The sequence below is a fragment of the Pristis pectinata genome, chromosome 13 (genome assembly GCF_009764475.1).
Source record: "Pristis pectinata isolate sPriPec2 chromosome 13, sPriPec2.1.pri, whole genome shotgun sequence".
NCBI lineage: Eukaryota > Metazoa > Chordata > Chondrichthyes > Rhinopristiformes > Pristidae > Pristis > Pristis pectinata.
In genome coordinates, this window is record NC_067417.1 from 15,255,440 (window position 1) to 15,280,464 (window position 25,025).

At 38.3% G+C, this 25,025-nt stretch overlaps 1 protein-coding gene across 2 annotated transcripts in view; it reads left to right on the top strand.

Annotated features, from left to right (window-relative positions):
* Positions 1–590: 590 nt before the first annotated feature.
* zdhhc7 (zinc finger DHHC-type palmitoyltransferase 7) overlaps positions 591–25,025 on the top strand; it is a 47,005-nt gene continuing 22,570 nt past the window's right edge. Inside the window, exon 1 of one of the 2 annotated variants that reach the window (XM_052028284.1) lies at positions 591–757. The gene's annotated coding sequence lies outside the window, so the exon portion shown is untranslated. The remainder of the gene's footprint in view (positions 758–25,025) is intronic. The other variant, XM_052028285.1, reaches the window with a different exon arrangement.

The window sequence follows — 25,025 nt, forward strand, 5'->3', positions numbered from 1 at the left end:
CAAAGCACAGGAAAGAAATGGACTTTACATTTAACATCTACAAAAACAAAACCCCACTACCAACCAGTCCCTGTTGTAGAACACCACCTTCTACTTATAAAATTCCACAGCAAGATGCTGGAAAACATGGAAATCCTTCCCGTATCTCATGAGCCAATGCTCAATGAAGACAGACATTGATAGTGAAATTCACCACTACCTCCTGTGCTAGCACAGCCTTTACCCACCAAAGAGATGGCTGTAATAATCTTCTGGTGGCACACTTCCTGAATTCTCATTCTTAGAATCAGCATCTCAACATATATACACCCACTGCCTTTCTTACTTTTATTCCTACCATTAAATTTTCCGCAATTTATGGAAGGTCAATTGTCACAAAGGCCGCCTGGTGCAACCAGCTTCTTCTACAAGACCTGACCGCGCCCCGTGCGCTGGAGTTCAGCCGACTCTCGCCCCGTGTTTCCGAGCCCACACGAATCTGCCCGAAGTCCACCCCCGCCTTTCTTCGGCTTCTTGCCCGAGTCCACCCGAGAACCCTCCGAGCGCGGCCGAAGGTTCCCGAAGCTGTTGCGGAAGTGCGGCGCTCCGGCGCGTGGTCGGGGCTCGGTCGCTGTAGCAGAGCGGAGTTTCCTGGCACAGAAAGAGGGAGGGGGGGAAATAACAAAAAAATGGGAAACTCTTGTCGAAAGCGGCCGTGTTTCTTTTAACATTGTTTCCATCTCATCTCCTTTGCTGCCCCCGCATCCCAGACTAATAGGTATGTATAATCTTTTGTGTTGTTTGATTTAAGAAAGCTCTGTTTTAATTGCCATTGCCCTGTCCGGCCTCACATAATCTCAATCAGGTTTAGGCCACTGTCCCGTTTAAAAAAAAACAAAGTTTAATTATAACCATTCTTTAAATCTCTATTAGCAGCTTAGCATGCATTGTGGAACTAGGCAAAGTCTTCTGTGCAATTATAAATTATTATTGATTTAATTATATTATAATTATCTTTACCAGTATGTGTCCCAACCTCATTGCAGCAATCCTTCTTGCTTGCATTCGCCCACCCCCCCCCCCTCTTTGGAAATAAAAAGAAGGGAACTGTTGGATCTTTGCATCCCCAATACTGGATGTGTGGTTTACTCAAAATTCACAGATCTTTGCAAAAGAGCTGACTGGCTGCATCTTTGAATTCAGCAGCAGATTGCAATATTTTCAGGTGTTTACACTGAAGAAATAATAACCTGTAATTTTCAGATTTTGTATTGGCGAAAACAGTGATTGCAAAATGAATGTTTAGTGATTTTTGGCATATTTTGATTTATTTACTCTTCTACCATGGATGTCAAATGTTTTAAATGAAACCATTAATCTTTAACTAAGTGTTTGTCATGGTAAAACTAGATTTTAAGTCACATATTGATTTTATTCTTATATTTGATTATATTCTAGCGTAAACCTGTACAGTTTATTTCTATAATTAACTATATGCAGTTGAAATCTACATAACACTAATTTATTGGATTTACTCCAATAATGAACATTGATCAATTGTCAGTTATACTGCTAACTTTTTCCATGTTATCTGACAAAGTAGAAGTGATTTATTATCATCACTCAGGATCAGTAGATCAGCCTTTTTGGTCTGCTGTCGTGGACAACATAGATGACACTTGAGAAGGTTATGTCATTTCAGATGATGTGCTAAAAGAGGATGCAGCTTTAATAAACTGGTTTGAAAATTAACATAGGTAGGCATTAAAGTTGGGTAATTGAACCAGTTAATAGAATTGAACAATGACTTTTAATGCACAGGCGTGAAACAATTTGAATTATTTCCCAATCCACTTGGCACATAGTTCTGTTTTCTTGACTTTGAACCCTACTGTGTACAGTTTAGCGTAGTTAATTATTGAGTAATTGAAATAACGTTGTTCATATCTTCACTGCCTCAAAATTAAATTCTTATCTGGAACACCACATTTTCCTATGAAATTCATTGGATGACTTTTTATGTACCTCAACACCTCTTGGCAATCATGTCATTTCTCAGCGTGAACAGAATGGCTTTGCCAGTCATCTAGATTGTCCCTTTAAAGAGAAAATGGTTTGGTCTTTTAGAAAAGAAACTTTTCCATGATTTGGGGATGTGTTGGAAATAATTAGGATCCAGCACAGACACTCAATGCCAAATGCCCATCTGTTAAGTTCTAGAATGTTGATGGAAACATAAGAGGCTGCAAATGCTGGAGTCTTGAGCAATAGATGCTGGAGGAACTTAATAGGTCAGGCAGCATCTGTGGACGGAAATGCACAGTCAACATTTTGGTTCAAGACCCTTCATCTGGAGGTCAACTGTCCATTTCCCTCCACAGATGCTGCCTGGCCCGCTGAGTTCTTCCAGCACTTTTTTGTTGCTCTATAATTTTGATGGTGCTTACACTTGGTAGCAAATGTTCTCTTTTGCAGGGGGATAACAATCTAAGCAGATTGATCAGAATGATGAAAAATACATAATAGAAATACATGAATATGAGATTTCCCACTGAACTTCTCAATAGTGAAAGCATATATATATAAATATATATATAATATATATATAGTTAAGGCAATTGCAATTTAAATAATGTGTTGGATTATGGTAAGTGGGTCCAGAAATTCATCTGTGTTTTTCCAATGTTAACAACCTCCCTAATAATATAAAAAACACAAAACAATGTGACTTTTTTTAGTGCCGGTTTCAAGAAAGAGTTTGTGGGCTCTCTTATGTAATGCCACTCTGTTTCAGGAAGACTGGGTGTTAGGGGTAGTACTTATGCTAGTTGCACCTCTCTTCACAGCTCTGATCTTGGGATGTAGCCCTTAAAGGGTCATACCACAATATCCCCAGTATTCTGCCATCTACTAAGGATTGTTGGTAAGCAGTAAGTGCATGCTACGATGATGGAAGACAGGTCGCAGAGTCCTGCTCGGATAGGGATGGAAATGGACAAGGGGAAGGCAGGGCTTCTGAAGGACCGTACAAAAAAGAGACAGTCTTGTGCAAAAGGCGCAAAGTCACAGGGACATGTCTCTGAAGGCATGAGTGCCCTCTCTGAATGCCTACAGTGCAGTTAAATGTCCCCTCTATGTCTGGATGCAAAAATTATATTCAGATCAAAAGTAAAAGTTTCCCCACTTTTCCAGCAGAATTTGACTGATACATTGCAGCAGTAGGCAGCAAAGTGTCGTTTGTTGCATAAATCGGTAGAGGCAGCCTGTAAGGATCCTGAAGCAAAATTCCTGACAATGAGGGTGAGCCACACTTTGAAAGTAGTGCTAGTACTTGTTTGTTTGCTCAGCAGCCTTTTTTTCCCCCAGTTTTTTTTCCTGGCATTTCTGTTCACTAAATTTTGAGGGACAACTTACTGAAGCCAGCTGGTCATTAAGAATTGTGGACTTGTTAATGTGATAACTTTCTGTACTCTTACATCCTTGGCATCTAACTTGCCCAAATGCCAACAATGGTAATGTTAATGCCCAATATTTGCTTCTGGTGAGATTTGGTTGTTGGTGACAAAGTACAAGAATTCACTAGTATGATTTCTTCACTCAGGGATTTGTGTCAGTCTGCCTAGGATTTGTTTGACAGCACTCTGTAGTTGCTGTCAACACTCTGCTTATGACTGCAGGAGAGATATGCCTGACTCTTTCAGTAATGCTCAGTTTCAGCATTCATTAATAAAAACCATTGTTTTCTATGAGATAACAGTGTCAGTTGTGATTTAAATCAATATGATTGGAAAACCTCAGCAGAAACAAATGTTGAGTGTTAACATTACCATTGCTCGCATTTGGGCAGTTAGTTGCCAGGGATGCAGTGCTGGGGTACAGAAAGTTTTCACACTAAAACATCCATAATGCTTTATGACTTCTATTAACTCTGTTGAAATCATGCTCTAAATTAGCTCGTTCTGCGCTAATGCAATTTTCATCTGTGCCGTGCTGTTTTTTTTTGGGTATTCTGCATATGAACTTCTAGGCCACGATTCTGTTGGTTGTAATCAGCAATTCCGGTGTAAGTTGTGCCTATCTTGAATAGTTGATTTTTTTTTAGTTTGCATATGACAAAATGTAAAATGTCCCATGATCTAGTAATATTATAAAGCAGAAGTTAAAAAAGAAAATTGCTTATAATGACATTTCATGTTTATCTTGGATGGTACTTTAGTAAAGTTTAATTAATTTGCTGAAAATTGCTTTATCAGAAAAAGCATTGTAAATCAAAGCTTCAATCAAACCTCTGAGTAGCTCTATTTTAAATAACTAAAGGTTATTTTTTAAAGTAACAAGGTTTTAGTCAAGGCTTCAGTGGCCATTTTCTCAGTACATTGCTAAATAAATCATTCAAAACACTTCATAAGGCATCTATTAGTGTCCTTTTCATCCCAAAGCTCAAGTTTATTTTTTGGTACATCCTCGATGGCTTGCTTTAAACAAGGTACAAAAATTTGCCGGTGTGATTACTTCCAATCAGAGATTATGGAAGTGGAACTGAATTGCAGAACTGGAGTACAGTGTGCTACAGTGACACATGTAGTGTAAGCAACTTCTAGGATGGTCTTAGTCATGGAGTCATACAACATGGAAACAGGCTCTTCGGCCCAACTGGTCTATGCTGACCAAGATGCCCCATCCAAGCTAGACCCATTTGCCAGCATTTGGCTCATAACCTTCTAAACTTTCCATCCATGTACCTGTCTAAATGTCTTTTAAAAGTTGTTATTGTACCTGCCTTAACCACTTCTTCTGGCAGCTGATTCCACATAGATACCGTACTTTGTGTAACAAAAAGTTGCTCCTTAAGACCCTCTTAAATCTTTTACCTCTCACCTTAAACCTATGACCTCTAATTCTTGATAACCCAACTCTGGGGAAAAAGACTGGGTGCATTCACCTTGTGTATGCCTGTCAGTCTTCTCCCTTAATGTTTTTTTACAGTTTTAATTGAACTTTTGTTTCCAAAGAGACAGAAAATTGTTTTAAAAATACATTTTTAAGAAGTGTTTAAGAAAATGGTCTTGAACTTGAACACTTCTGGACTATGGGTAATATTTGAGTAATGAGGACTTTTGAATAGAATGTTGTGCTCAGAATTTTATTTTTAAAAGTATTGTCATGCTTGAATGTCTAAGCTCCCTCTCTTAGGAGCAGTATTTAATTGGTTAGTTATTACTGCTTTGTGAATCTGTAAAGACAAAGACAAATATGTTGAAGCTTGCTTTGCTGAACCTGTCACTCAGGAGCACTCCCTTACCTGAAGCTTGATGCCAGGAAAGAGCAATGCTGAGTTGGATTCTTGCAGTAGTAAAGGGAATATAGTGTGTCTGGTTTACTGAAGTATATTTTTCCAGTCCAGTTTTATTTCAGCGTAGTTTTGCTTTTGTTGGCCTCTACTCAGATCGTTAAGATAAGAACATGGCATTATTTTTAGTGGCAAAGTTACCCAACAAATTTGATGATGGTCATGAGATTATGATCTAACCAAAGGGTTCAGATAATGTTTCTTAAACCATGATAAAGATGCTCAAGTAACTTTTTTAATCTGCATGTCAACCTCAAACTAAAATGACACATTTACTGCAGCCGTTTTGAATAACCTTTGAGTAAGACTGAATTGAGTATTTTTTTAGATCAACCATACCCAAGAGCCACATTAATTGATGTTGTTTCAAAATCAACCAAATTTTTTTTTGTTTTCTTGGTTCTATCTATATGATCTGCCTGCATTGTTGGTCTCTAACCCCTAAGTAATTCTACACTGGTAAAGCAATTGAAGTTAGCAAAATAAAAATAAGTTCTAAAAATCATACTTGTTCTACAAATTTAAAATATTTGGCAGATCATTGGTGTAAACGAAACAAACTCCAGAGCTGTGATTGATATGTGTGCCCAACTATAATCATGAGCTGATGTTCCCCATTCAAGGATAAAACCAGAGAAATTACATGGCATTGCTTAGGCACTGAATTTGGATGTAGCAAAGTCACTCATAGCCTACTTAATCTTGCAAAATCCTCCATGAATATCTGGGGACTGGTGTCTAAATTGGAAGGGCTGACCTTCAGACTCATGAAGCAGCAGCCTGACATTGTCATTTTCACAGAATCATACATTACAGACTTTGTGCCAGATTCTTCCAGCACAACCCCTGGGTATGTCCTGTCCCACCAGTCAACCAGACCCACCAGAGGTGACAGTACAGTGACGTGCATATTAGAGGAGATAGCCTGGGAGTCCGTAACATTGACACCCTACTCAATGAATTCTCATGACAAAGACCAAACATGGGAAAGGAAATCTCATCCTGATTTACTTTCACTTACTATCACTTACTTTCCTCCCTCACCTGATGAATGTACACTTCAGTGCTTATTCTAACAACATTTGGAAGGAGAAAGAGCAATGGATGGAGGCAAGGTGTGTGCAGTTCTGGTTGCCCAGCTATAGGAAGGACATCATTAAGTTGGAAAGGATGCAGAAAAGATTTACAAGGATGTCACTGGGACTGGAGGGCTTGAGTTATAAGGAGAGGCTGGATAGACTGGGAGTTCGTTCCTTGGAGCATAGGAGGTATCTAAAATCTTAGGAGCATATTATAAGGTGGATGGAAAGTAGGAAAGTCTAAAACTAGAGGACATAGATTTAAAGTAAGAGGAGAAAGATTTAAAAGGGATCTGAAGGGAAACTTCTTTACACAAAGCGTGGTGGGTATATGGAATGAGCTGCCAGAGGAAGCTGTAGAGGTAGGTACAGTTACAGTGTTTAAAAGACATTTAGACAGGTGCTTGGATAGAACAGGTTTAGAAGGTTATTGGCCAAACGCAAGCAAATGAGACTAGTTTGGATAGACATCTTGGTTGACAGATGTGTTTGGCATGAAGGGCATGTTTCTGTGTTGGATAACTCCATGATTCTGACTTGAGGATGGGGGAATGTCCACCCAGACTGGCTTGGTAGCAGCACCACGGATTGAACTCATGCTGTTGATCATCTTCTGTGATGTTGAAGACTGCAGGAGGATGCACAGATGGATCATTTGTTGTACTTCTGGCTGAATATGGTTGCAAAGGGTTCACAGTCCTGAAAATCATAGCTGCCAGATTGTGTCTGCAGCAGGTAGTAAGTGAACCGATATACAGTTAGAACCTTGATCTACTCATCACCAATTTACCTATGGCAGATGCATCTGTCCACACTAGCACTGGAACGAGCAATCTCTGCACAGTCTTTATGGAGGCAAAATATCCACACCAAAGGCACTATTTATTGTGTCATATGGCACTGACATTATGCTAAATGGGACATATCTGGCAGCTCATAACTGGGTATCCAAGAATCACAGTGGACCATCAGCAGTTGCAGTAATATGCACCACCACTGTCTACTATTACAATTAAACCAAGAGATCAACACTAATTCTATGAGGACTGTGAAAGCGTAAACCAGGAGCTGCATCGTCTATCTAAGGATGAGGTGCAGCCTGATGAAGGTACCAAATGGCAGCTGTGTATACTTAATACGATCAACAGCATGTATTTGAGCTAAGTGATACCACAACCAATGCGATTCATCAATGCTCCACAATTGTGCCTCAATTTAAATGGTTAACGAGAGGAGGATGCTTCATCCTCTTCTGCATTGATGGTATGGCTCAGCTTCAGACCAATCTGAGCCCTTTGCACCATATTCAGCCAGAAGTACAGTGAATGATCCATCTGTGCATCCTCCTGCAGTCTTCACCATCACAGAAGACTGTCTTCAGTCAATTTGATTCGCTATATGTGATCTCTAGAAACACCTGAGAACATTGGATGTAGCACAGGCTTTCAGACGAGCCATCCTGGTTATTGTACTTGGACTCCAGAAGCATCCAGGCCTCTAGCTATGCTGTTTCGGTATAATTACATACTTTGCCGCCAACTAGACAATGTGTTAAATTGCTCAGATATTTGCTTTTCACCAAAAGCAGGACCATTCCAATCCACTAATTGCTGTCCTATCAGTCCTTTCTCAGTCATCAGCAAGGTAATGGAAGATATAATTGACATTCAAGCTGCATTTGCCCACCAATGCCCAGTTTGGGTTTTACCAAGACCACTTGGTTCTCGACTGTAATTAACAAAGCCTTGGACCAAGCATGGACTTAAACAGCTGACATCAGTGGAGCATTTGACAGCAAGGAGTCTTGGTAAAATGAAGTCAGTAAGGATAAGCACTCCATTGGTTGAAGGCATATATTGCTCAGAAGAAGATGGATGTGATTGTTGGAGGTTAATCAATCCAGCCCCAGGACATCAATGCAGAGATCCTCAGGCATGTACCTTAGACCCAACCATCTTCAGCTGTCTTGTCAATGACTTCTTTCCATTTTGTCAGAAGTGAGAATGTTCACTGATTAATGCACAATGTTCAATTCCATTTGCCATTCCTCAGAAAATGAACTAAACCATGCTTCTGTGCAGTAAAACTTGGATAACACTGAGGCATGGGCAATTATATGGCAAATAATATTTGCATCATAAATGAGCAAGACAGTGACCATGTCCAAAAAGAGAGAGTCTAACCATTTAGCTTTGAATTGTGTGATATTACCATTGCTGTTTCTCTCGCCATCAATATCCTGGGGTCACCATTGATTCAGAAATGTACTGTTGTTCTTTCATCATAGCATTTCAGTTCTGGAGCTCCCTGTAACAGTCTTGTGGGAGTACCTTTGTGAGAAGGAATGAAGTGGGTCAAGAATGTGACTCACCACGACTTTCTCAAGGGGTACGAAATCCCATTGTTGCTGGCAAAGCCTGTACCCTGAGAAATGAATTTAAGATGAATATTTGCTGAATACAATTTCAACTCCATACAAGAATTTTATTTTGTTGCTTTTTTTTTGTTGATATATTGTTCAGCTTTCCATAGGTTTCATCTCTTTTGAGGTGTTGTGTCATTCACAAAGGAAACTAATCATCATGCTATAATTACCAAGCCAACTAATAATGATCCTGTAAGAAATTAAAATTTTAAAATCTAATCCATTGCCCCATTAACAGATTAATTGGCTTTGGTAAACTATCCCTTACTGGCCAGAAGAAAAGGGCAAAGGGAGGTTTGTGGGCATGTGAGAGGGAATAAGTTGTGAGGCTACAGGGAAATAGGAGAGGGGGTTGGGACTTGTTCTGCTGGGAACCAGTGCTGACCTGACCACCAAAAGACCTTCCTCTATGTCAATAAATGTAATAATTTGTGTATTGGTCAAAAATAAACAATTTAAGCAGGACATATAGTAAGATAAAAAGTGGTTTGCCCGTGGCAAGCCCTGATATGGTCTGTTCGATTCTTATTCTATTTAGTGATCATCCTCTACTAAGCTTGGTTTAAATAATTACATTTGGTACATAAAATGCTTCACTTCCAGTGCTAGAAAAAGTGAATTTATTATAACATCTCCAAAGGATGAGTTGGATCCAAACCAAAGTAACTCATCTCCTGTTTACTTGTTCAGATCCTTTTATTTGAAATAGATTTTATGTTCTTTCATGGCTATGTTTTTAAATCTATTAATGGAAGTACTGAATCAAAGCCTTTATGGGTTTCAAAGTCAATGGTAACCTACCAAAGGATGAGTGATGCAAGGTTCATAATCTGTCCTAAAAAAAACTTGTGCATTTCTCATTTTTTTTGTCAATCATACACTAATTAAGTATCTTCCAGATATGGATCTTTTTAAAAGTACATTAATATGCTCAGTAAAGAGACAGAGTACAACTTGTCTTGTGTTACTTCTGTGCCTGACTTCAATGGAATTCCTAGTGCCAAGCTGTTAAATCTCAGGGAAGGAAATATTTGGCCAGCCATTTTGTCTGAGCAGAGAAGAACGTATCTAAAAAGAGTACACCCCTCTAATCAGTTTACAACAGCTGATCAGTGTGATCAGCTGCTGGAAGGAACCTGGTCTTTCCCACTTGGAACCTTGCTTCTTTCAGCCTTGAGTGCCATATGCCAGCTTCACACAGGTGCACAGTACACCCAGGGCACTATTGCCAGGAATTCTGCTGGATTGCATCATCCCATCAGTAATATGATAAAGAAAAAAAATAGAAATTAAGAAACCTCATATTGCCCCTGCTGCACGCACATGCACACACTCCTCTCAGGTAAGGAAACACAGGCACCTAAATAAGAAAGTAGAGACACCTGGTGTGAATGGATGCCTCCCCTGATAATACCTGCAGTGAGATATAAAACTAAGGAAAATGGTTACATTCAAAAATCGTGGCACGGTATTTTGCATTCAGTTTCTTCACTTCACTTTCCCAGTCACTAACATGATTCTCAAAATCTTGTTCCTGTTGAGCCATTTGATGCGGCACTGTGAGTGGTCATTGGTGTACTGTAGAACTCCGCAGTGAAGGAGCAATGAAGCAAGAAAGGGGGAAAGGAAATAAGATTGATTGGTTTCATAACTTAAATATAGTCTTTGATGTATTCATCAGCACCATATGGTATGCTTTTTGTACTTCAAGGAGAGAGTAATATTCTATACTCTTGTGATTTTAAGTTTAAAAGAACTCATTGGCTGTTGGATTGTTCATGCAGAATCTATCGGATTTTTGCCAATCTGTTTCTAGGCTTTTATATCAATAAAGGTAACTTGTGATGTATTCAAAATTAAGCAACTGTAACTATGTACATTCAAGTGCCAAACCAGCAGTAATATTGTGAAACCTGTTCCTATCTTGATAAAATTTTCAGGGGTCTTCATGTTATGATTTCTTTGAATCATGACAATCTCTGCCATTGTGTCAATCATGAATGGGAATTCTCCCTTCAATAGTATGAAGAATTTAAACAAAAGGACCTTTCTATTCAGTAATTCTTAGATGTTTGATGTATGGCCAGATTGAAGAGAGGCATTTAAAGTTTGTCTTGCGTAAATTTTGTTATTTCATTTTGTGAAGACTTTATGAATATGATTGTAGGGCTGCCATGTGTTGGCTCAATGTCATCCTTGGCTTATTGGATGCTCCCTCATTTCTGATCAGAAAATCACAGGTTCAAGGCCCGTTCCACACAAGTGCCTCAGAGCCTTGCTGTTATAGCATGCCAGCTGAAGATGCCATCTTTCACATGAGAAGTTGAACTTTGGTCTCTCTTTGCTGTTGTGGAAGCACGCAGTGTGCACATTGGCTCCTGTGCTTCCTTACTCCGACAGTAAGGTCTCTGAGATTCTGAGATGTCTTCAGGTCATGATTAGTACTTTATAACTGAAAGCTTTTTTTCTTTCCAAGCATCATTGAACGACTAACCATCTGTTTGTAGTGATAACACACAAATTTAAGAAGCTGTGACTTTCAGGAGAATTATTGAACTCATTTAAGATTTGACAGTACTCTGGTGCAGCAGATGTTGCTGGTGGCACACAGCTCAACAAAGTGGGTTCAATCCTGACCTCCCCTGTGTGGAATTTGCATGTTGTCTCTGTGACTCCGTGTTTTTCCTGGGACCGCAGTTTCCTCTCACATCCCAGAGACAAGCTGATTGGTATGTCATGAGCAAAATGAATTAATTTGTGAAAGAATGGGAATAAAGATGAGAAAAATATCAAAAGACATGCTCACCACCCACTTTCCACTCACTCAACTGCAGGTTAATAAAAATGTCTGTAGCCACACGTAGTGTATTGTAGGTGTTTAATTTTGTTGCAGGTTTATAAAGTTGCTTTCAGCAGACTTCTTTGTTAAACTAGGTTTGGCACACTTTTTACTGATGAAATTTTGCTTTTGATTGTATTTGCTTCATGCAGCTCCATCTGCCTGTGTTGATCTGAAAGAAGTTACCTTCTACGTTAATGTACATTAAACATGATGAAACTTTACACGTTTGGTTTAAACAGATGGTATTGGCATCTGAGTATCCAAAAGCAGCCAGACTTGTTTGTCAGGTATTGAAGTGCCTTTGCATTCTGCCAGTTGATCTTCAAAAGAGGATGTGTTACTGTGGAATTTTCTCTCAGTTGGACCGATCCTATTTGGCACAATTCTCATAAAATTTATGAAATTTGCCTTTATCTCAAAACCAGTCATTCCTGAGAATGAATTAATTACCATTGTATTTTCCACTAAATTGCTTATTTAAGTAATTTGTCCATTTGACATTGCTATCTACTTTGCCTTCTCAGTGTTTGCTAAAATTATAGAAAAGATAGAGCTAGTTGTTTGTATTACATACTGCCTAAGAAAAAAGATCAAGCTGTAAGTACTTGGAAGTGGATGTAAGTTGGTGGTATTATCGGAGTCACAATGACTTCAAAAATCATTAATTGTAGGTTGAATTAATAGTTGGTATCCCTATCTTTAAAGGGTTAGGAAGTTGTTGCTGGTTGTCTGTTTTCTTCATTCTGGATAATAGAATTCATGTAAATTTTGCTATTTTTTTCTGGTATGGATCTTGATCAAAAACTGCTCAATTTGATTGTTATGTGATGGTGTTCATGTGAAAGACTAAATTATTAAGTAGATAAAAGCTAGAAGAGATTGATTGGTCCTTGATTGGTAAGGAGGTCAAGGGTTATGGGGAGAAGGCAAGAGAATGGGGTTGAGAAAAAAAACAGTCATGATGGAATGGCAGAGCAGACTCGATTGGCTGAGTGGCCTTAATCTACTTCTATATATCTTACTGTATTATTCCATATTTCAAATTTTTGGGTAGTGATTTCTGAGTTGTGTAAGGGTGAATTTCTGTTAACCTGAATGGTGATAACACGGGTCTCACCTGTAGTAGGTAACAGAGCTTTATATAAAAAAAAATCATCTTTAACAAACCTAAGTTCTTTTGATGAGGTAACAGATGTAGCAAATGGTTGTTTGGTGGAAGTCACATCTAGATTTTCAGTGAATATTTGACAAGATACAGATTATTGAGGAAGATTAAATTTAGTCAAGATACAGGAAGGCAATTCAAATTTAACTATGTATATGGAGAGGAAAGAAATAGAATTCTGCCTGCAGAAAATTTGAAGGCCGACCCTAAACCACTCACGGAACATATGAAGTAATGGAACATTTAGAACATTAAACAGTCTAGCACTGAAACAGGCCCTTTGGCCCATGATGTCTGTGCTGACCATGATGCCAGTTTAAACTAATTCCATCTACTTGTACCTGGTCTATATCTCTCCATTTCCTAGCTGTTCATGTGCCTGTCTAAATGCCTCCTCAACATTGCTCTGGTCTCTGAGTCCACCATTTCCTCTGGTAGCACATACTAGGTACTTACCACTCTCTGTGTAAAAAAAAAACTTGCCTCATAAATCTCCCTTGAACTTTCGCCCTTTCACCTTGAAGCTGTGACCTCTAGCTTTTGACATTTCTACCCTTTCCACCTCTCATAATTTTATATATTTCTATCAGATCGCCCCTTAATCTCTAACGGTCCAGAGAAAACAACATCTTGGTGAACCTCCTCTGCTTCTTCTCCAAGGCTTCCACATCCTTCCTATAGTGTGGCAACCAGAACTGTACACAATACTCTAAATGTGGCCTAGCCAAAGTTTTATACAGCTGCAGCATGACTTCCTGACTTTTATACTCAGTGCCTGACTGATCCTGACGTATGTCCTATACCATCTTTATTGCCTTATCTCCTTGTGTTGCCACTTTCAGGGAGCTATGGACTTTTCATCCCTCTGAACGTCATTCTATATTCTTTCCATTTACATTTGACCTCCCAAAGTGCAACACCTCACACTTGTATGGATTAAACTCCATCTGCCTTTTCTCTGCCCGCATTTCTAACTGGTCTGTATCCTGCTGAATCCTTTGACGACCTTCCTCATTATCCAGAACTCTGCCAATTTTTGTGTCATCTGCAGACTTACTAATCAACTCACCTACGTTTTCGTCCAAATTATACTTGTATATCACGGACAACAGAGGTCCCAGCACTCATCCTTGCACAACACCGCTGATCACGGACCTCCAGTCAGAATAACACCCCTCCACTACTACCCTCTGGATTCAAAAGTGGCTTGGCTTACCAAATCTCCATGGATCCCATGTGCCTTAACTTCCTGGATCAGCCTACCAGGAGGAATCTTGTTGAAAGCTTTACTGAGTTCCATGTATACATCCATTGCCCTACCCTCATCAATCATCTTTGTCACCTCCTCAAAAAAAACTCAAATCAAGTTTGAAAGACATGATCTCCCCAGCACAAAGCCATGCTGACTATCCCTAATAAGTATATGCTTCTCCAGATGTGAGTAGATCCTATCTTTAAGAATCTTCTCCAATAATTTCCCTACCACTGAAGTAAGGTGGACTGACCTATAGTTTCCTGGTTTGTCTCTATTGTTTTTAAACAAAGGAACAACATTGGCTATTCTCCAGTCCTCTGGTTCCTCACCTGTGGCTAAAGAGGATACAAAGATCTTTGTCAAGGCCCCAGCAATCTTCTCTCTTGCCTCTCTCAATAACCTGGGATAGATTCCATCAGGCCCAGGGTTCTTAGCCACCTTGATGTTCTTCAAGAGCCCCAATACCACCTCGTCCTTGATATCAACATGTCCTAGAATACCAGCATGCTCCTCCCTGATCTCGTTATCCTCCATCCCTTTTCCTTGATGAATACTCATGCAAAGTACTCATTTCGTACCTCACCCATTTCCTCTGGCTCCAGGCATGAATTCCCTCTCTTCGTCCTTGAGCAGTCCTACCCTCTCCCTAGTTACCCTCTTGTTTTTAATGTATGTATGAAATACCTTGGGATTCCCTTTAACCTTACTCGCCAAGGACATTTTAAGTTCTCTCCTCCTTTTATATTCCTCATAGAGCCTGTCCAATTTCATGATGGAATGTTTTCTATTCCCGTCCCTACCCGACCATCATCGTAAATGTAACAGTCTCAAACATGTTATTGATCTGTTTGAGGATGAAATACCAAATGCCAAATATTAATCATCAACAGGACACAGGTGTTACTTCTGAATGAAGTACTGATCTGGAATGGCATGACATTGAATGGTGAAACTGTATAAAGCATTAGTATATATGCCATAGATTAAAATATCACCCTATGATTTTGAACCCTACACCTGATGAAGATGTTAAGGCAGGTTAAAGCTAACAGAACAGATTCACCAGGATACTGAATGGTCTGCAGAAATAGAAATGCAAAGGATCAGACTGCTTTTATTTATCAATGAACATTGCAGGTGATTTGAGAGTGGCATTTAAAGTAACAGCATGGGGCTCAGTTTATTCTGTAAAATGACTGAGGTATTTAGAAGAAGAGATATGGTTGTAAGATTATCAGTGATTTTATTATAGAGTAAAAGACAAACTAATACGCTTCTGAGGCTATGAAGTTTATCACTGGAGCTGGTGATTGAAGCACAAACCGTTTCAACATTGCAGAATTGCTGAGGTGGATGGTTGAAGGAAAAGAAGATAAAGGTGTATCAGAAAAGAGAGAGCACTTGGGATTAGATTTGCTGCCCACATGGAGGTAAACATCAATGCAGGCTAGTTGGGCTGAGTGGCTTATTTCTCTATTGTAATTTCTATGTAATTCTCTGTAGGTGGCATTTGTAAAGCATACATGGCTTGACACTCTAATTGCTCTTTTACATTAAAGTCCTATTACAACATAATTTTGGATGCTTGAACAGTGATAGCTATCTGCAGTACAATCATAAATGATGGCCTTTCAGAATTCAATTCTGTCTGTTGGGGTTCGTTAGAGCCGTACAACAGGGGGGGTAAACCACAGGTGAGTCATTGGCAGTAGTAGTGGGAACAATTTGAGCAGATGAATTTAGACTATCATAAGCATGTTGTACAACTTTTAAAGTACATCAGTTTAAGCGTGATTTATTTATAATAATATTTATTCAGTCAAGTGATAACAATAGCTATATTACACATATAGCTGAGAAACAGGAGATATATTTTGCATCTTCAGATTTATGCTGTATTATATTTGGCATAATTTCTCCATGCAGTACTTTTTATAATTTTCTGACAATAACAACTATCAAGCTGTATAGATTTTCTTCCATAATTGAATTCCAGAAATAATTATAACCATCGTAAAGATGAGTCTGTTAGGACCAAAGTGACGGAGGTGTTACTGATATAAGTGGGGGCTTGACCAGAGGGAAAAGGATGAGTCAAGGTAGGAAGCAATTAGTTTGGTCGGGCTGAGCCAGTAGGTTTGCCAGGGTATTCCTGCTTGTGGATTTTGGGTAGAAGATAGAAAGGGGCTGTGCAGAGAAATTCTCTCAAGGAAATGAGGTCTGTGCATAACTTCCCAACTTGTCAACCCTCCCCTCCAAATGGATCACACTCTCCACACTGAATCTGAGGGTTCAAGTTCCACTCCAGAGACCCAATCAAATTGTACAGCACTGGAGGGGGCCAATCAGGTGATCGTGAACTAACACAGGCATGTATCTTACTCCCACTCCCCTGCTTTTCCCCTAGAGCCTTGTCTTTTTCAAGTATTCATTCAGTTTCTTGTATGTTTCTGCTAAATTTGCCTTCACCATCTTTACAAACAGTGGATTCCAGGTCAGAACTTGCTTTTCAAAAAAATGTTTCCTCATCTTGGTTTTTTCCCCAATCGTGTTAAATCTACGAACTCTGGTTGCAAAGAAAGGAACTGTAGCAGATAATAAATTTATAATGAGGAAAACTGTTCAAAAAAAAACAGTGCTACTGGGCTTTGTTTGTAAAGTAGTGCCTTGGATTTGCAAGAGGTACAGTTATAAACTAAACAACATGTAACGGACTGTTTTTACAGAAATAATGAAATTGGCTGATTATATTTATCTCATAAGACCACAGTGGGTATCAAATTAAGAGTTTTTAAAAATTAATCTTGGAAAATTTCAGCTATATAAGTAATTACCAGTTGCAAGATTTTTCTTCCAAAGAGACTTCTTAAGCGCTCCTTAAATGCTTTACAGTAATGAGGGTACAATGTAATGCAAGTTGTGGTTTTTAATCAGCCAATGGCAGTTTTAGGTTGTTCTGTATGGCGCAAAAAAAAAGTAGACTTTGATCTTTTGGCCTGCCCAAAGTTGCTAATTTCAAGTGAATTTCATTGTATCAATTATTTTCTATGTCAACTCATTTTTCTCAAAAGAATTGTAAAAAAATGAAAGAGTAATTTAAGGCCAAGAGTCACTGTTCTTTCCATCTGGTTTTGACCTTGTGTTCAGAAATCATCCAACTGCATAAAATAGGCTTAGCTTTCCTTGTGAAATATTTAGAACAATTTTTAGCTAATGCATATATTTTTCTCATGGTATTAAAGCAAGCTATCAACAGGAATCGGCCTAACATGAGAAGAAATATGTACCTTTAGTGTTCACCGTGGATGGACTAATCGGTATTGCAATACTAAGTTGAAGTTCAAGCTTATTGTCATGGACATACACATCCAGGAATAAATGCCATGAAAATTAGCTTTTTGCAGCAGCAGCACAGTACATCACAAACATAAATTATCATAACCATAAATTAATATAAACTATACATAACTTGCAAAAGAAAATAAAATAAACATAATGACATTAGTGCAAGTTGAGGGAAATATAGTCTGAGGTAGTGTTAGGGTTTTTCAGGTCAGCTCAGGAACCCAATAGCAATGGGGAAGAAGCTGTTGTTGAACCTTGAGGTGTGGGTCTTCAGGGTCCTGTACCTCCTGCCTCATGGCAGCAGTGAGAAGAGAGCGTGGTCTGGATAATGGGTGTCCTTAATGATAGATGTTGCCTTCCTGAGATATCGCCTCTTGTCAATGTGCTCAATGGTGGGGAGAGCTATACCCATGATGGAACTGGCTGAATCCACCACTCCCTGTAGCCTCTTGTGCTCTCGTCTCCATACCAGGTTGTGATGCAACCAGTCAGAATGCTTTCCACTGTACATCTATAGAAGTTTGTCAGAGTCTTTGAGGACATACAGAATCTCCTTAAACTTCCAAGAAAGTAGAGGCACTGGCACGCCGCCTTCATGGTTGCATCTATGTGCTGGGCCCAGGATAGATCCTCCAAGATGTTAACATTCAGGAACTTGTAGGGAGTAGAAGTATTAAAAGGCAACTCTTTTTATTAGCTGTTCATGATGAGATATTTACTGGACATTAAATCACCAAGCAATTCTGTCATGTTTTCTGTCAGTTAGTGAGTTGTCTAATTATCTTCTAGATCTCTGCATGTGAAGTAATTAGACAACCTTTTGTGGACAAAGGTGATTGAGTTATGCTTTTATGGATATATTTATCGGTAGTACATGGCCCATTTTGAGTGGGGGGGGGTGGGGAAGGTAGTGTATCTGGTATTGGCACATGTGACTATGTTAATGATAGGGTTGTGAATACAATATTTGATTGGGTTTTCTGATTACATAAATGTATTCACCTAATTTAGTTTGTTTTGGAGTTTTTTTTAGTTGTAGTAGGTCAGAGAGCTGAAACAAAATGCCACAGACTTGTTTCAGGTTAAACTGATATTAGACATGATGCCTGCATACCTGCGATGATGTGCAATCTTGGAAAAAGCTATAGGGCTTGTTGAATTTATAGCTTAGATTTACTGTTTAATGTTCTAATAGAAACATGAGGTTATTCAGCCCCTTAAGCCTTTACTGCTATTTTGTTAGATTTTTATTGATCTGTCTTTCTACTTAGTTCGTTCCGTATCTTCCTGTAAACATTATATTTATCTATCTATCTATATATATATAATATAATATATATAATATAATATATATTATATTATTATATTAAATAATAATATTATATATATATATATATATATATATATATATATATATATAAAAAACTATTAATCTTAGCATTTATGATTTCATTTGCCCCAATGGTTGCAGTGTTTTCAACAAACAAATATCAGGTTTCACTATGATTTTGTATGGTGCACTATTCTCAAGACCGTATTGGTCAAGTTAACATCCTTATTATGTAACTCTTTGAGTCTTGATGTTATTGTGAATTTGCACTATATTTCCTCCCAGTATTTAATTCTTGAGATTCAGTGACCAAATCTGATGCACCTTCAGATGACCAAGGATTGAGGTATAGTTTCTAAGTTTATTCATTTACTGTATGATATAGCAATGTAAATAATTACATCTAACATGTTGCAAATTACAAGGGTCAAGCAATGCAGTACATTATTAAAAAGGAGCACATTGTATACCTATCACAATGTCATAGTTCTTTTATTATGTTTATCGTTCCAACTACTGTGAAAGAGATTTTGACAGCAGTCTGTTCAGGAATATGTCTCGTCTTTCAGTGACATCATGAATGGGAATAGCTGTGGGCAATTCTCGATTCATGACATCATTTGAAAGCAGCTTCACGGTCTCACTAAACAGTGGATCCTACTCACAGGGCCTCCTCCTATATTTGATGATAAATTTCAGAATGTATCAACCTTGTGAGTATTTAATCGTGACTATTTGCTGCATGTAGAATTGTATCCAATCAGGATTCTCCAAATATAATAACTGAGCTGTCAGTGACCTTCACTTTTGTTTGCTGAATAATTATATTTCATTGACTTGAACAAATGCAACTTCTCCTCAGTAGCAAAATAATTCAATTTATGTTGCAAGTGTAGCTACATAAAATAACAGATCATCTGACTTGTAATGCCATCGGCATCTGCTACTATAACAAAACCGCATGGTATGACTACTCTACCACCTGCCTTTAAATCTTTTAGGCTGTAGCAAATCAAGGATTACAAAGAACGTAATATACTTAATATATATTAAACTTTATTCATGCTCAGATATCTTACAAATATCTATATTTTCAAATGATTATAAAGGCAAATAAAATTTTGGTATTTATAACCAAGAATAGGACCTGGAACCTTGAGGAAATGATGTTGAATTTGCTGACCTGACCTTGGAGATGTCCAGTCTGGTGCATTGGGTTCAGTTTTTTTTTACTGTACATTGAGAAAGACGTATAATTATGCAAAAGCTGCCTGAGTAAAGTTTTGAGGTAGATCTCTCAATCTGACATGCAGGAAATAGAATCGTGTCTTTCTTCTCTAGGACATAGCAGGATGAGGGTGGACTTGGCGGGTGTTTTTTTTCCAGCAGTATGGAAAATAGATACAGAAAAGTACTATCAAGAGATGACTTAAAAAGGATATAAGCATTGGAAGGCACATTTTAAATGTTATGCTTTCCAGGGAAAGTAGGAATGTAAAACAAGACTGTTTTCATCCACAATAAAATGGAATATGTTGCCAGTGAAATGATGGAATAAAAACACTTGGGCTTTTCTAAAACAAATAGACTGTGGCATTGCCCTTCTCAAAAAAATTAAGATTGTTTTACACCCTTAAGAATAGCTTAAAATGCAATATATATGAATCTTAAATAAATCATAGACACAAGAAATTCTGCGGATGCTGGAATTTGGAATAATACCCAAAAATGCTGGAGGAACTCAGCAGGTCAGGCAGCATCTATGGAGGGAAATAAATAATGCTCTTTTAAATTCTGAATTGCATATTTTAATTGAGCTTGAAATTGATAACTACATTCCAATTAAAATTCTCCAAATGAAATAATTGAGCTTTCAACGACTTCTGCTTTTGATTACTTAATAGTTGTGCTTTGCTGGCTTGAACAAATGCAGCTTCTCTTTAGTAGCAGAATAATTCAATGTATGTTGCAAAGTGTAGCTACGTAAAATAACACTTGTAAACCCGTAGGCACCTGCTAGTATAATATAAATCTGTTGTGTCCAATCTGTACTCTAGGCACTCTAGATGTTACAGACCAAAAATGCGAGAAACTAACTAACGACTTAATGCTCAAGTTATCTGACCTACTTCCTAAAAATTCCAAATATTAACAAAAGTGCTTAGTTTCCATGCCAAGAATTAAACTCCAATAGATAGAAGATTGTGATTGCCTAACAACAGTTAAGAATTTATGTCCTTAGATGAACACAGTTTCTTTGAATGGAGGAACAAAGACATTGTGCGTTATATGCAGCCTGATCATCCCAGAATTGGCCTACTGCCCGTACTGGCCACTTGCAGTTCCCATCATTGTGATTTTTTTTCTGGATGTGGAACTAGCTGAGCAAGCCAACATTCTGCATTCAGCAGGGATAGAGCGAGGGGGAGCAGTATCCGAGTAGTGAGTGAGCTTTGGATGTTGCCCCCAGTTCATCTGTCCTCAAAGGCTTTTTAACAATTTTTAAATGTTTCGTATAGTTAGAGATATTTTAGTCGAGTACATTTTAAGTAATTTTAAAAAAGCTTATTAAAAATATATACCTATTCAAATGTTTAAGTACCAATATATAATTAAAAATATTAAAATAAAGCTAAGTTGCAACCCCCTTCAAATGACATGGGTGGCTGGTCATATGCCAACCCTTCCTGGCATAAAGCTGAAAGCTGGATGTAAAGTGTATCTGGGCTCTCTTCAGCAAGTCACTGCTCTGCCAGCAGATGACAAGTCCAGTGGCAGAACAGACAGATTGATACCCAGCACCTGACCTCTGGCTTGTTTCACTTTAGGAACAGCAAAGTGTCAGGCACGATGAAAGTCAACCTCATTGATTGGCATGGAGTTAGGTTCAAGCCAAATTAGTTAATGATAGTGGATTTCTTTCCCTGAAGGGTTTTTTTTTACTAGCCCAAAATGTACTAGCCTTTTGCCAATTGTTTAATAGAGAATTGTTGGCAATGTGCACTTTGCAGTTTACTGTTTCTCAGATTTCCAGAAATTAGAGACAAGCAAGAGGTTGGATGCTGCCACATCTGACCACCAGCTCTGCTGTTGGATTCAAGAGTCCAGGGATGATACTGAACTGAGGAGTCTGATGCACTTTCATATTTGGCCCTTCAGCTTTATACTATCACATGCCATAACAGGCACCATTGACTAGACCGACCTCCGCCTAATCTATGCCTTTATATCCACCTTTTTGGCCCCAGTAAGTCAGCTTCAAAAAAACATTGTTGCAGGAAGATCAATGTTAAAGTTCTCAAGGACCCTACAAAGGTATCTCTTCTCACACAGGCAACCTGTTGACTTCCACCCACACAGAGTGTCCACAGCTTATGGCTGCCTTGAAACTCACTATATTTGGCACCTGTGAAGGGACTCTTTGTTTCTCTACCAAAAAGAACCAAGATTGGTTGGATGAGAATGACCAAGAATCTAAGGAGTTAATCAACTGCCAAATCTAAGGCATTCCTGGATTGGAAGCTTTACCGATCCTTGGGGAAAGAGAAGCTATTCTACAGACAACTGAAGGCAGAGGTCCAACAGGAAATCTGTGATGGATGGAGAAACCTCGGGAGGCTTTGTAACTCACCGACAGTTATGGCACGTGTTTGACTTTCATGCCGTTAAGGCCATTTCTGGTTCATTCACCCAACTTCTCACATAGAGAAAAGAACAAGTATGTGTTCATCAGGTACAAAGATGCAGTTAACGCATGCTGGAAGGAACACTTCAAAGACCTCCTTAGCCATAACTCCACCCTGATGTGAGTGCCCATAACAATCTATTTTATTCAGCCTTTGCTGCACGTCCTGACAAACAAGATGCTGAAAAAACCTTGGAGACTCAAGATACTGGAATCTGGAGCAACATAAAATGCTGGAGGAACTCGGTGGGTCAGTCGGCATCTATGGAGAGAAATGGACAGTCAACGTTTCTGGTCAAGACCTTCATCTGGACTAGCCATACCCAAAAAATAGAGCCTCTTAGATCCTGAGAGGCAGCCTTGCATCCAATCATCTTTTTGCTAGCTTCAGTGTAACTTTAAACTGTAAGAAGATTCCAGGCAACCAACATTTGCATTTTATTCTCTAATCTCAACAGTTGACTTCTTGCCAACTGTTCCATCAACTATTTTCCCACATTAAAAATTTAACTAGTGTTATGTTCCTAATTACATAGACACAGCTGCATATCTCTTGCTTCCTGGCTGAAGAGCCAAAAAAATTGGTTTTACGATGTTATAGGGTTTTAGGATTGGGTAATAATGCTATATAAGATGCGATTGATTTTATATAGTCTATTTAAACTAAATATTGTTTATGATAAAAAGTTATTTTTACTCTAGTAAACATTCCAGTTGTATTACAAACGTCATGTTATATACAGCTAAAGACAGAAAGCCATACGAGTCACGGCTTTCATTTTTGTCATCCTGTAATCTTAATGTAACTAGGTTAGAGAGCATTGCTGATTGCTTTAAACAGGGAAAAATGGTAGATTCAATGCGTGTTGGCATTTGTACTCAAAGCACAAAGAAAAGGAAAATCAATATTACTTTCTGCTGTGCATGGATGATTAATCATTATCAATTTCCTCCACAATTCAAATATTCAGATTTCATTTAGGTTTGATGACTAAATTTGGTGCAACTTTCTGAAATTTGAGAGGAACAAAAATCAGTATGGTTCCAGTCACTCACTCTGATTTTTTTTTTCCCCCAATTTATTGGTGGGCACTTTAACAAGAGTACTCAAATGAACTGCTACAAGTATTTTTTTTGTGCCACTGATGGAGCAAAATGGCCCAAGGCACTTCGCATAGCTGTTATCAAACAAAATTTGTCAATGGGTGACATAAGGAGATATTAGGACAGATGGCCAGAGCTTGGTCAAAGAGAGATGGTTGGGGAGTGAAACACCAGGGTTTATACTTGTCAAGAGGCCATTTTTGTGCAGATAACTCTCGGGTTTCTAGGGCCAGAAGTGATTGCAGGGTTAGAAAAGGACAATAGCATGGAGGATCTGAGAACAAGAATGAAATTTTAAGATTGCTTAATGGGAGTAAATGCAGATCACTGTGCATGGAATAAGTGGGTAAATGGTGCATGTTTGATCACACACAGCAGTGTTTTGAATCACTCCACTCTACAAAGGTGTAATGAGGAAGACCAGTCAGAAGTACATTAGAATAGTTGAGTCCAGGGGTAACAAATGAATAGATGAGAGTTTCACCAACAGATGAGCTAAGGAGCAGGCAGCAACAGTTGTTAAAGAAATGGGAACTAACCATTGCTTCTTGGTGAGCTGAAATTAAATGCTCTCTTCCTTTTATAATCAGAGTGTCTTTTCTAATTAGCACAGAGCATAATACTGAATTTTCTTGATCTTTTTTGTGGGACCGAAAATACAATTGCCAGTCTGTTTATCAGCAAATAACTAAAATTAGAATAACTTTTCAAGATCCGTGATTTCAGAATTGCATAATTGATAGTTTCAATGCAGCCATATTTAATCAGTTAGATTTTACAGGATACACAGCAACTGAGGTAGATCAATAACCTTTCTCTCTGCTTCTGTAAACTTGATTTCTATCCATGAGAAAAAAATCCAGTCTGTATCAGTTTACACTATTTTACAGCAAAATTGAAATTTACCAGTGACTGCTAATCTTTGTCAACTGAAAGGAAATGAGATTTAAGATTACCTTTCATACTTATTTTGGATGCAGGAGCTTAAATTATAATTTTAAGATTAGGCTATGCATGTTCTCAACAGGAAGAACTAAACTAAACTACGTTACTAACAATCTGCTGGCAAATGATACAGAGACATGGTTAGACAACATGTGTTGTCGGTTGAGGAAAATGTATCTGTGGGAGACAAACAGAGTTAACATTGTGGGCTAGACCTTTTTCTGCCAATACCATCTTGGAACCTGAAATGGAAACTACCATTCAAGACTGGTGTTTATAACAGCAATTAAAAAAAAACATTTATCTTCAGAATCTACGTAAGCAACACTTGCCTTTCCTGATCAGTATTATCTCTTTCCCCATACCCTTAATCAGATGCCCATAATGTTAGCTAATATTACCAATTTCCTGTTTTATATTTGCCATTTTACATATTAAATATGCAACACTTTATCAGTCCCCACCCTGCAGAGACCTTTTATCCTATGTTTGAAAACTGAAAGCAGTTTATAACTGAAAAA